Source organism: Silene latifolia, chromosome X (assembly GCF_048544455.1).
Source record: "Silene latifolia isolate original U9 population chromosome X, ASM4854445v1, whole genome shotgun sequence".
In the NCBI taxonomy this organism is placed as follows: domain Eukaryota; kingdom Viridiplantae; phylum Streptophyta; class Magnoliopsida; order Caryophyllales; family Caryophyllaceae; genus Silene; species Silene latifolia.
Window position 1 is genome coordinate 282,592,974 of NC_133537.1, and position 13,685 is coordinate 282,606,658.

Genomic DNA, 13,685 nt, shown 5'->3' on the forward strand with positions numbered 1-13,685 from the left:
TTGTGTATGACCCCTCGTACTACATTCATTTGTGTCTAGGGAAATTTATCTTTGGTTAGGTATGCGACAAAGCCTATTAAATTTTGGCGCCGTTGCTGGGGAGCACGGTTTTATTGCGTTTAGACTTGTTTTGTCTTGAGGAACACTTGTTCCTTGAGACCGTTGCTTACAAATTTCTTAAGATTGTTGTCCTATGCCTAGGTCTTCTCGTATTGGAGAATTGCTTTCACCGGATTCCGAGCCCGAGAAAACCTTGTGTAGAAGACGACTATTTTTGAAAGAAATTTAACAGGCCGCTTCTTCCGTGCAAATTGAAAGTGCAAGAAAGTCTTACTTAGATGATCTTAAAGCTTTTGAAGAGGAGGAGGTTTCTAGTTCATCATCTCCACCACCACCACCATCTCCAACCAAAAAGATGGCGAAACTTTCCGATCATTCCAAGCCCACTGTGGCAATGCTCCCGGCGGGTATCACTACTACCCAAATTATCGCCCCAGAGTTCGAGATTAAACCAGCTTTTATTAGCCTTGTGGAGAGGAAGCAATTTGGGGGAAGTCCTTTGGAGGATCCTAATTTGCATGTTCAAAACTTTTGTGACTATTGCTCCATGATTCGGCAAACGGGAGTTACTCAAGCCTAAATTAGGGAAATACTTTTCCCTTTCTCTTTGAAGGACAAAGCAAAACTATAAATCAATAGCCTTGATCGCACCGCCATGGGAATCACCAATTCGGAGACATTGGCTCTTGCTTTCTATCAAAAGTTTTTTCCAACGGAGAAAACTCAAACGTTGAGGAGCCAAATCATGGGATTCCGTCAACAAGCACTTGAGAGCTTGTATGAAACTTGGGAAAGGTACAAGGAGTTTCAAATACAATGCCCACATCATGGGTTGGATGCTTGGTTCCTAGCCATAACATTCTACAATGTATGTTGTGCCGAGTCCCGAAGAATTCTTGATTCCGCCAACAATGGGCGGTTTGATCAAATTGACAGGGATATTGCTCATGCCACGATTGAATCCATGGCGCTTCATGATGCCTAATATATCAATTCCCGAAGTGTACCACTCAAGGGTAAGGAGGAATCTTCTGATACTTCCCTTTTGAAGGCCCAAATTGCCTTACTCCAACAACAATTGGCGGACCGAGATGCAAGTGCTTCTCTTCAACAACTCAATGTCGTGTCCTCTACTAGTCAAATTGTTGTTTGTGACGGATGCAGAGGTGCGGGTCATTACACCACTCATTGCCAAGCTACTAATGAGGTGGTAAATGCTTATCAAAATTTTAGACAAAGTTCATTTCTACCGGGTACATTTTCAAATACTTATAACCCGAAGACAAAATTTCACCCGAACTTGTCTTACAAAAGCAACAATGTGCTTAACCCTCAACCACAACAAACTTTTGTGCCTCAACCTCAACAAGAACAACAAAATGTTGTGGACACGGGGGGCCTACGGGGGCGCTTGGGAAAACAAGCGTTTGCATTTGTGGAGTCGCCATCAATTTATTGTGGAAAACTGGAAACCGTTCGAATACCTCGCGTCATGTCAAGACACAAAGTAGTGACATAGACACCAAGAACTCGTAACTCTTAGCATTCTATGTCTAGAATGACTCTCGTGGATGCCAATGAACACGGATGTTCACAGAGATCTGGAGTAAGGGGTGAGGGTACGTATTAGAAAGCTCTTTTGATCGAACACCTAATCCCGCCCGCCTCGATAACGGCCTCTACTAATGATTAGGGAAAATAATCTATACTTGATATGTTGTCGATTATATGCATGCAATGCAACATCCAATAAATTAATCCTAGCATGTGAATATTAACTAAGTCGGTGAACATGTAATTTAGCACACATTAGGTCGAAGTAGGGATTTAAGGTTAATTACATGTGAAGACATACAAACAAACGATAATAATACAATAAAATACAATAATTAGAATTACAATAATTACAATGATTAATGATTTACGACGAAAATACATTTAAAACGGATAATTTTAGAAAAAGAAAAAAAAATAATTAGGGTTAGAAAAATACAAACAGATTAAGGGTGATATTACGATTAATTGTTGGTTAATATGTAAGCTAATAAATTAGGTCAAAGCAACAACGGAAGTTCAGAGACAGAACTCAACCCGGAACAGGCGCAGCAGAGCTGCGTCCCTTGGAAGAGGCGCAGTGGTCACTGCGTCTCTTCCTAAGGTGAGTTTTGGCTGTGAAGCCGGAACTGCATATCGTTAATGTTCGTTGGTAATTTAATGATCGATTATTGATATTTGACTCGGATGGAAGTGATTTAGCATATTATTTACATATGAATGGGTCATAAAAGCAATAAAGAACGGACTCAAATTAATTAGAAATTACAAATGAATTAATTACTAATTACAAATTAATTATGAATTAATTACAACTCAAGCAAGTTATTGTTAGTTAAAACGAATTAGGTTAATTTAAAGATGGAGACGGTGTGATATACAGATGAAGAACATGTACCAAAAGTCGAATTCCAAAAACTTGATATGACTAAATCGAGCCTCTAAAATCGGGTTTGATTTAATGACGGAAACTCGCAAATATTGACTATTTGGGATCTAAGTCGGGTTAAAAGTGATAAACTATTAATGAATTATATATTAAAATTATCATACTAACGAAATAAGAAGAAAACAAGAAAAGACGAAGTAAAATAAACGAATTGACAGAGGACGAAGGAAGAAGAAGAAAAGCAGAAAATACGGCAGCCTCAGGAAGAGGCGCAGCAGTTGCTGCGTTTCTTCTCGACATCTGTCTCCCGTTAATCAGTAAAAAGGTTTGAATAAAAGGGTTTATAAATCGAATTTAAATATGCTTTCGACGTAAATCTTACAATAATGAGTACTAAAGTAAAATACAAATATAAAAGATGGGATTTACACCCTCAGACTTACATGTTTGACGAAACGAGATTAACTAAGTTAACGATTAGTGATTGCTCGACTCGAATGTACGACGAAAGTGCCCTCATAAGAGTAATTTAACTAGATTGATTAAGTTGATTGAGTGGAGTTGGTCAAATTGGTCGGTCATGCAAAACGAGGCTGGTACTCAAAAGGATCCGAGCTTACGTGGTCGAAATTTCAAGCACGTAGACGCCAATAAGCAAGAGTGCGGTCTTAGAATGCAAAAGGAGAAGAGAAGGGCGGACACTCGCGTGAGAAATATGAGGAACGAAGGTCCCTATTTATACTAATCGCATGGAGGAATTAGGGTTTCGGTAAAACTTTTGAAATAAATCTCGAAAAGATCTTAAAATACGCAGAAAGGAGCTGGGGAAGAGGCGCAACAACCACTGCGGCTCTTGGAAGAGGCGCATCAAGTGCCGCGTCCTTTCCCCGGGAGTTTCCCCCTGCGGAAGAAAGATTTTCCGCGTTTCTGTTATGGAATTGCGGTTGATCTCAACTTCCTTATTATTTAAAATATAATTTCGGAATATATTTTGCCAAATGATTAAGATTGAAATATGGAATAGAGATATCAGGAACATTCCAAAATATTCCGACTCGGCATTTTAAACGGTTATTAGAAAATGAAGACGATTTTTGACCCGGACTCCAAATGAACTCTAATTACAGTCAAAATGACCGTAACGGCGCGTACATTATGACCTAGGGATAGACACAAGTGTATGAGCTATCACTTAACGTTAAACTTACAAATTGTCATAAATCGTTCCGCGTATCAAACATGCGACCCAATCATCAACGGGTGGCTTGCGGGAGGTGCGGAAATGAGGTATCTACAGAGCCCCCACTTTGACTGAGGCTTGGACAAGGCGAAAGTGAAAGTATAGCCATCAGGTCAATCGAAGATTACAACCTGACGACTATGGCGACGCGAGGCGGCTCAAGGGGTCTGAGCCAAGGGCCTGTCGTCGGGAACATTTTAAAGTCTGTCGACTATCGGGGAGGGTCGTTTAAAGTCCATTAGACTACGTAAGGAGGCTCACCAGCCATAAGAAGAGATCATACCTGAGACTTCTTTTTTCGAGGGGAAATAAAACGTAATATTGAAGGGGTAGCAGGACGGCGGTAGAAACTCCTGAGTGGAATCTGCTTGCGTCGGTCTCAAGCGAACTCCGGCAAAACTTGAGGTTGAATCTCCATGTCTCGAGAGGAACAATCGGCTATCATGAACTCTCGTTGGGGGATTAATTGAGGCGTGTCGAAACACTGTTAGATAAAATCCGCTCATTGTTGCAAGCAAAGTCTTGATAAAGTACTGTGACAATTCGCAGTATGCTTGAAAATACGGGCCCGGATGAAGAATAAACATCAAACGAAACAAATATACGATATATGTGTTGAGGAAGAGGCGCACCAAATATGGGCCCACAAATAACGAACTTGTAACGAATTTTTGAAAATCGAATTGGAGGGAAGCTGAGGAAGAGGCACAGCAAGAGCTGTGACTCTTGGAAGAGGCGCAGCACCTGCTGCGTCTTTTCCTGGGTTCGTCCTTGTATGAGTAAAAACTCGACAGAACCCGTGTTTTATTCATAATAACAAAACACAAATTTCTTCAAAACTCTCTCAAGTTCCAACCATTTTTCGTCAAAATTTGATCAAAAGCTTGCATTTGCCATGACTAATCAAGGTATGTGTCTTATTCTTGCATTAACATCTGTATTTTGCCTGATTTGAGTCGAGAAAATTAGGGTTTTCAACCTAAATAACTCGAAAATTTGGGGCTTTTCCCCCAAATGAAATTTCCTTGTGAAATTGACCATAGAAATGGATAGTTGGTAGTATGAGGAACGCGTAATCATGTGTTCTTTTCGAATTTTTATTGAGTATTGAGCATTTTGAGTAAAATTGCGACGGTTTCACAGCTGTGTCGTAAATTGCTTCGAAAATAGCCTTAGGATTGCCCATTTGTGACGAAACATGATATTTGGAATCCTTATGTGATGCGTAAACTTCTTATCATCTCGTATTTTTGATTTGCGACGGCTTTTTTAGGACACTTTTCTAGGGCATAATCGTCGTTATAACGAAATGCTGCTAAAATTTCGACTCATACTCAGGCTTAGGCTTTGAACTTAGACTTGACTCGACCCATATTACCACATGAGCGGTCGGGTTTCGAGAGAAACGGCAAAAAATGGCGAGAAAAGAGCGATTTCGGAGCTTGAAAGTTTGAAAAATACCTTGACTAAGGCTCGCCGTCACTTAACGCGGCCTAATTCACTCTAATTTACAGGTGATGAGGCTTTTACATCAGGGAGAGCTCCCATGGATGTGGATACTGGTTTCGACCCTTCTTTTACATTTGAGGAAGCGTTAGAGGAGGCTTTTGCTGTAGTGGCTGCCGAGGAGGAGGCTGTCGAGGAGGAGGTTGCTGAGGAGGAGGCCCCGAGACGGGCCAACGTCGGACGAGGTGGTCGTCAGCTGAGAGGAGCACCCGAGTGGGCTGAGAGATGGGATAGCCGACATCTCATCTGGGCAGCGGAGAGTCACCTGTCTTATAGGACGGTGAAGAGCTTGGTAAATCTCGAATTCATCATTCTTTCATCATCTTTCTTTATCATTCATTTGTCATTTCCTTTCTCTTTCACTCGAGCTAAAGATAGCTTTGCATTAAATCAAAATAGGAGGCCGGGAACATGAGGTCCTTTTCTGGCTACACGACGATGATGGAGGCTTACAGGACTCTGTCAGCGGAGGAGTAGGCCATCATCGAGCTTGGAGCTTTTGGAGCCTTGGTACGAGCGTGGAGGGAGATCAAGGAGAGGAACCTTCGGGCTAACCTTAGCCTGCTTCGAGCCTTTCTTGATCGGTTCTGGGACACGACCTCGACCTTTCACATGCCTTTCGGCGAGGTTGGGGTCACGTTGGAGGACTACGACATGATTTTTGGTTTGTCGTGTGGAGCGGAGGCTGTGACATGGCCGTCGACGGCCATGAGGGTGGACTCGGCCGAGGCCAGGAGGCTGATCGGCTGGAACCTAGCGGCGAGTGCTGCTACGGTTCCCGGGTTAGTGCCGAGAACTTACATCAGGGATTACTTTGCTAGCCGGATCTCGACGGTGGTGACGATTGACGGGAGGGAGGAGGCTCCTTCTCCTTGCACTGCGGAGCAGAGAGATCGCCTGTGGCTCTGGTGATTCTTGTCTTTATTCTACCTTGGAGACAAGGAGGAGAGGCTGTCAACGAAGCTCCTTCCCTTCCTTTCTGACTTGAGTGACCTGGGTCGTTGGGACTGGGTCACTCCTGGCTTTGCGGTCCTCACTCGCTACATGAGGGCCATGATCCCTCCCGAGCTGCTGGTGAAGGGGACTTCTCCTGCTACGGTTGGCCCTGGACTGCTGTTGGAGGTATGAACCTTCATTTTGCATCATGAAAGATTATTTTCTTTCTTCTTGTGGAATCGTGAAAGATCGTCATTGATTATCTTGTTTTGCAGGCGCGGGTGTACTCCTACTTTCCGGGCTTTGCGCCCAAGAGGACGGAGCCGGGGCCGCGAGCTTATCCTGTTGTGAGGGATTGGGTGATGTGTCGTAGGAAGAGCCAGCGTTCTTCATACGATGTTTGTCGATGGGGCGTGAATGCCCTGAAGTTGAGTGACGTAAGCATTTCTTTCAATCACTTTCCTTCACTTGCTTATTCATTACTCTTTTGAAGCGATCATTGGAATGACCTCTTGTTTACTTGTCTTTAGTGGGTGCCCACGTCTTGGGCGGACTATGCCGACGTCCCTCCTTTCGTGGCTGAGGTCCTTCGACCTAGGAGCTCGAGTCGATTGCTGCTGAGGACGTCGATGGGTCCAGTGTGGTATCTGGGCGAGCGTTTGACTCGTCAGTACTCCCGTGACGCTTTCACGCTTCCCATCAATCCTCCTCGGACGATGTTTAGGGAGCCTTCCGACGCTGAGAGGGAGGCTGACCTGGCAGACGTCGGTGGCGACGCTCTCCTTCTTCCTGGCGAGGATTACTCTACGTTCACTCGCCGGAGGCTGGCGTACTGGCCGGTCGTAGTAAGTGCTTCGTTTTTCCCTTACGAGTTTATTTGATGAGAAATGATGAATGATCATCAAATAAAGAAACCATTTGAATTTTGCAGGAGGTTGACGAGGCGGGCGTCGAGCCCCTAGCGTACCCTGAGACCCTCGAGTACACCGACGCGGCGGGGATGACGACGATCTCCGAGCTTCGCGACTTTGGCGAGTCGGTGACAGATGCTGGCTTGGATGAGTGGCAACATTTGATTCGGAGGGTAAGTTCCCAACTCAGTTAGCTTTTATATAAGAATACATTTGTCCATTTTTGTCCATTTATTGAGAATCTTTGTTTATTGAAATGCAGGTGGCACCATCTCGGTTCGTGGCTTTGTGGAGGGTAGCCAACCGGAATCAGGCTACTGCCATCGAGGCACTTGCTGGTGGTCGACGACGGCAGGTATGAACCTTCCGTTTACTTCATTTTTGAATTTTCTAACTTTCTTTGCATTTGAAATGATTGACATGAGCCATTTCTCTGTCATCTGCAGAAGGAGCGCGACATGGAGCGTGAGCTAGCGCAGTCCCAGGAGGAGACGACTCGCCTGTTGAGGGAGTTGAAAGTCCGAGATGCCGAGATTGCTTCTCTCGAGGCGATAGTTGCCGAGCAAGGTGGCGATCAGTAGTAGTTGCTTTTGTTTTTTGTTACTTATGTTGTCTGTTGTACGACATACGTTCTGTACATTTTTAGGACTTTCATTTTGGACTTGTTTCGGGCAAGAGCCCCCAGTTTGATGTACGTATGACCTTTTGATTGTATATATGGCGGCCTGAGTGCCTTTGCTGCTGGGTTGTCTTGTTTGTATCTGCAGGTTAGCTTTGAACAATTTTGGTAGATGACGGTTTACGCCGTCATGCTATAGAAATTGCACATAAAATACATATTAGTACACATGGCCTAACTAGCACAAAACAAGGAAAAGACCTGAAAATGCAAAAAATTGCCGAAAATGACCGGACGGTAGGGAGGGCTACCCCCTAAAAAAACGAAAAAAAGAAACGTATGAGTTTGATATGAAATGTGAAACGGGAGTGAAATGATTCCCCCAAAAAGAAAAAATAAAAAGAAATGGGTAAGTTTGAAATAAAATGTGAAATGGGAGTGAAATGATTCCCCCAAAAAGAAAAATAAAAAGAAATGGGTAAGTTTGAAATAAAATGTGAAACGGGAGTGAAATGATTCCCCCAAAAAGAAAAATAAAAAGAAATGGGTAAGTGTGCTTGTTTGACGAAAATGACAATTTTGCCTCGAAAAGCATGCCCGTAAGATTAGGAAACCCAAAAATATGGTAATTTGACGGAATTACCAAAAATAATAACCTATAGGAATAGGAAATTATGCTTAAAGGAATTAGGAAAGATCCAACGCGGAAAAACTACAGAAACCCTCTGAGGAAAAGGCGCAGCATGAGCTGCGACCCTTCGAAGAGGTGCAGCAAGTGCTGCGTCATTTCCCCAGCTTGTCTGTTCTGACAGGTTTTAGGAAACAGCGTTTAGTATAAATATAGACGTCGATGGAGTTTTTATTCACATAATTCTTCCGTCTTTCTTCCGTCTATTACATAAAAACTCTCCAATTATATAGAAAATTTTCACATCATGGATGCCTTGGAAAACCGTCTCAAAGAATGGACAAACGAATTTACAAATGTCGAGAAGCATGATATGGGTGCCGTCAATTTGGGGTCAATTTTGAGCTTGAAATTGGTGAAGGTTGTAAAACCGTTCTTGGATGCTTGTCTCGAATATTAGGACCCTAATTTCCACGTGTTCGCCTTCCTTGGAGGTGATATCTGTCCTTTTCCTGAAGAAATTGCTGCAATTGGTGGATGGGACCCTGAACATATGCCTGCTATACCTTCTAGCTCTCAAGGGTACAAAAACAAGTTTAGGGATTTGCATTGACTGACTAAAGCTGAGGTTGATCGTCTTGTGACCTCAAAAGGAGTCCGAATGCTTGATTTTATTAACCGATTTATAAGCAGGGAAGACCCTTCTATTTCCTATGTTGCGAGGCGTAGGGCATTCAGGTTTTCTTAATGCATGGTTATGTCCTCCAAGGGCATGTTGATAAGGAGATGAGAGGTGATCCTCGTTATCTGAGCTTGGCTGAGCAAATGGAGCTGCTTAGGAGCCCAGCTTGCCTATGTTTAGGAGAGATCATATTGGGATTGGATAACAGGAAATGCAACCGCGAGCTCCCTTATTTAGGAAGTCCTATCATTCTGCAGGTAAAAAGTGCAACCTTTTTTTTTTCTTCTTTTTTTGTTTCGTTTTTTTTTTTCTTTTTTTTGGTTGGATACTAATTCCTGCTTTGGTAGGTTTGGCTCATGGAGCGTATGCGTTTGATCGAGCCCCCAGTTAATGTTCCTGCATACCATGCTCGTTCGATTGCAATGAGGACTAGACTTTATATGGTGGACTTCACCCGGGTTTGTAACTATTGGGAGAACAAGTTGAAGAATGAGGATGGTCCCTTGATCAGATGGATTGTGCCATGGTGGCATCTCAGATCAGTTACTGGAGTATCATCTTTGGATCCTACTCGATCGGTGCGTATTCCTGGCTTGGAATTCATGATATGCATCTTCCTAGAGAGACTGATGAGGCAGGTTGGTTTAAAACAGAAGATCCCTAAGCTCGATACTGTTCCTCAGATTGCAGTGGCACTTACCGCCGAGAGTCGTAGAGAGTGGGCTCTCAAATGGGCTCAGAGAAACACGTGGTTCCTAAACTCTTCAGTTAGTTCATTATGGGTATCGGATTCCTACTTGCAGTGGAGGAAGGCTACTACTCCTGAGGAGCGTGAGAAGCTAAGGAAGCGCGAGCCCCTTGATTACAAGATTCGTGATGTAGCAAAGGAGAAGGAGAAGTATTTGACCGAGGGAGAGGAAGAAGCCGGATTCCGAGTTGTTCATCCGTCGAAGAAACCAAAGACTTCTCCTGCCGTCGAAATGATGGTTGATTGAAATGGTAAGGCTAGACCGCGAGAGAGACCGTTGGTTATTAGGTCCGAGATAACACAGGAGCGCCCGGCTCGTGGTCGAGATAAGAAGTATGACAAAAATGACAAAGGCAAAGGGAAGATGGAAGAATAGCCTAAGTCGTAGTATTATTTATTATTATTATCATTTGTAATGCATGGTGGGGTTTTTAGAATCCTAGCCTATTTATTTTATATTATGTGGCGTACTATTATTATTTATGGAAGGAAATGAATAAAAGATTAATTAGTTATGAAACCGTTGTGATTTTCTTTTACTATTCTTGTCGAATTCCAAATGCATATGCAAATGTCCTTCTATTTACATTTAAAATAATGGGTTGTATCCTGTGAAGGATTTCCTACGTATTTATTTAAAAAATGAAATCAAAACCTTGCGCGTAGTTCAAGTAAATGTAAAAGAATAATTGTTCTAAGCAAGAGCTTGTAATGAACTAGAAAATGAGCATGAGCTTTACTTACTCCTAAAGCACAATTCAATTTATTCGATGATATGAGGATGACGAATTGTCAGAATGCAAGAGGAAAGTGACATAAGCTTCATTTCAGCGGGGCTAGGGACCATTTTTTTATTTTGTGCCGCATGAGCGACACGTAGTGTCACGCGAGGCGGGTTTTTGTTCCTATTCTAGGCATAATATCGTTTCAGTTGGTCGAGGTTAGTTGGGTTGGCAAATTCATTCCCATCTAGGTCTGTGATTCTAACCGCACCCCCCCCCCCGGGAGTATTGACTTGACCAAGAATGGTCCGGCCCAGTTGGGTTTGAATTTTCCTCGCGGGTCGACATGTAAAAGAGCTCTAACTGATTTGAGGACTAAGTCTCCTTCTTGGATGTTCCTAGGCTTAACCCTTTTGTTGAAGGCTCGTTTGATACGTGCCTGATACGTTTGCACATTGTGTAATGCACGCAACCTTCGTTCATCCAAGAGGACGAGTTCTTCATATCTATCTCTCTTCCAATCAGCTTCCGGGATTTGACTTTCGAGTAGAATACGCAAGGATGGGATTTCCAGTTCAACTGGTTGCACGACTTCCATACCGTAAGTCAAATAGAAAGGAGTAGCCCCAGTGGGTGTCCTGACGGATGTGCGATATCCCCATTAGGCAAATGGTATCTTACTTGGCCAATCCCGATAATTGTCAATCATTTTCTTGAGGATGGTGACAACGTTCTTGTTGGCTGCCTCTACCGCGCCATTAGTTTGTGGTCTGTATGGCAAGGAATGGTGGTGTTTGATCTTGTACTTGGCTAGCAATTGTTCAGTCTCAGCTTGGAAATGTGATCCATTGTCACTGATGATCTCATGTGAGCAACCATATCGGCAGATGATATTAGTTTGTATGAACTTTGCCACGTTTTTGGCTGTGAGACTAGTGTAGGATGCTGCTTCTACCCATTTGGTGAAATAATTGATTGCCACCAAAATGAAACAGTGACCTCCTGTTCCGGCTGGGGTTATCTTCCCAATGATGTCGATTCCCCAAGCAGAAAATGGACAAGGAGATGTCATGGTGTAGAGTAATGAAGGAGGGACATGTTGCACATTCCCGAAGATTTGGCAGTTTTGGTAATGTCTGACATATTTGATGCAATCGGATTCCATTGTGGTCCAGTAATATCCCAAACGCGTGATTTTCTTTGCCATCATTGGTCCACTCATGTGAGGGCCACATTTTCCATCATGGACTTCTTCCATCACTTTCTGTGCCTGTGAACGATCAAGGCAACGCAAGATTACACCAAGAGGTGTTCTTTTATACAGTTCTCCTTGCATGAGCTAGTAAGCGTATAGCACGTTGCCCTCTCTTATCCATATCTGGTGGATAGGTGCCATTGAGCTTGAAGTTTAGAATCGCTTGAAACCACGGCTCCTCTAGGTTTTCTTCTTTATCTGTGATTTGGTGCACATAAGCCGGTTCTGACCATCGTTCGATGCATAAAGGCATTTCTACCATATCATCTGGCATATTAATCAAAGATGCAAGTTTTGCAAGAGCATCTGCAAATTGATTCTCTTCTCGAGGTAGGTGTAGATAAGTCACTTGATCGAAGAATTGGGCAACTTGGTATATTCTGGCCTGATAGGGTGCTAGACTTTCACTTTGAATTTTCCAAGACCCCGTAATTTGGTTGATGATCAAGGATGAATCTCCATGTACTCGAAGATTCTTGATGCCTAAGCCTACTGCCGCTTGCAGCCCAATGAGGCAAGCTTTGTATTCTGCTGTGTTATTTGTCACCTCGAAGTCGACCTTGATAGAGAGTGGTGTATGCTCACCTTCAGAAGAAATGAACAACACTCCTATTCCAATTCCTCTTAGGTTCGACGCTCCATCAAAATAGAGGTTCCAGGAGTCTACATCGGTTTGGAGTATATCCTCATCCGGAAACGACCAGGTATCTATCATTTGGGTATCGTTGATGGGATTTTCCGCGAAGAATTCGGCGATGGCACGCCCTTTTATGACTTTCAGAGGTACATACTTGAGATCGAACTCTGAGAGCATTAAGGTCCATCGTGCTAAGCGTCCATTGAGAACGGGTTTTTCGAAGAGGTACTTGACAGGATTCATTTTTGAGTAAACCTTAACTGAATAGCTAAGCATGTAATAACGTAGCTTCTTTGTTTCCCACACAAGAGCGAGGCATATCTTTTTGAGTGGTGTGTACTCGCATTCATACTCCAAGAACTTCTTGCTAAGGTAGTAAATAGCTCTCTCTTCTTTTTCGACGGTTTGCGCTAGCATAGCCCCCATGGCTGTTTCAGTTACTGTGAGATATAAACCAAGAGGTTGATCTCGTTTGGGAGGCATGAGCACTGGTGGTTTGGCTAGTATCTCCTTGATTTTGTCGAACGCCTCTTTAGCTTTTTGAAGATGGGTTCACAGATCATGGTGAGTTTCGATATGAATCGACTTATATATTTCACCTTGCCTAAAAATCCTCTAATCTCCTTCTATGTCTGAGGCTGTGGCATTTCAATTAGAGCTTTGATTTTGGAAGGGTCGATTTATATCCCTCGTTGACTGACGACATACCCCAGAAGCTTGCCTGATGTCACCCCAAATGCACATTTCTGAGGATTTGAGCCTCATGTTGTACTTTCGTAGTCTTAGGAAGAATTTGCGAAGGTTATTAATGTGCCCCCCTCTATCCTTGGATTTGACAATTATATCATCTACATACACCTCGACTTCTTTATGCATCATGTCATGTAAGAGTGTAGTCGCAGTGCGTTGATATGTAGTTCCAGCATTGATTAACCCAAACGGCATAACAGTATAGCAATAGGTGCCCCATTGAGTAACAAAGGCAATCTTATGCATGTCTTCTATGGCCATTTTGATATGATTATATCCTGCATATCCGTCCATGAAGGACAACAACGCGTGATCTGCTATATTGTCTACCAATATGTCGATATGTGGTAGAGGAAAGTCGTCCTTGGGGCTCGCTTTGTTCAAGTCTCTGAAATCAACACAAACACGGATTCTCCCACTCTTTTTGGGCACGGGTACTATGTTGGCTACCCAATCTGAGTACTCGGAAACTTTGATGAACCCGGCTTTGAATTGTTTATCGACTTCTTCTTTGATTTTAAGAGCCCATTCTGTCCTCATTCGACGAA

General features: G+C 43.2%; 1 non-coding gene across 1 annotated transcript; it reads right to left on the bottom strand.

The window, feature by feature from the left end:
* Positions 1–787: 787 nt before the first annotated feature.
* Positions 788–894, bottom strand: LOC141624755 (small nucleolar RNA R71). The gene has a single exon (XR_012534560.1). It is a non-coding gene; the product is annotated as a small nucleolar RNA R71 (small nucleolar RNA).
* Positions 895–13,685: the final 12,791 nt, after the last annotated feature.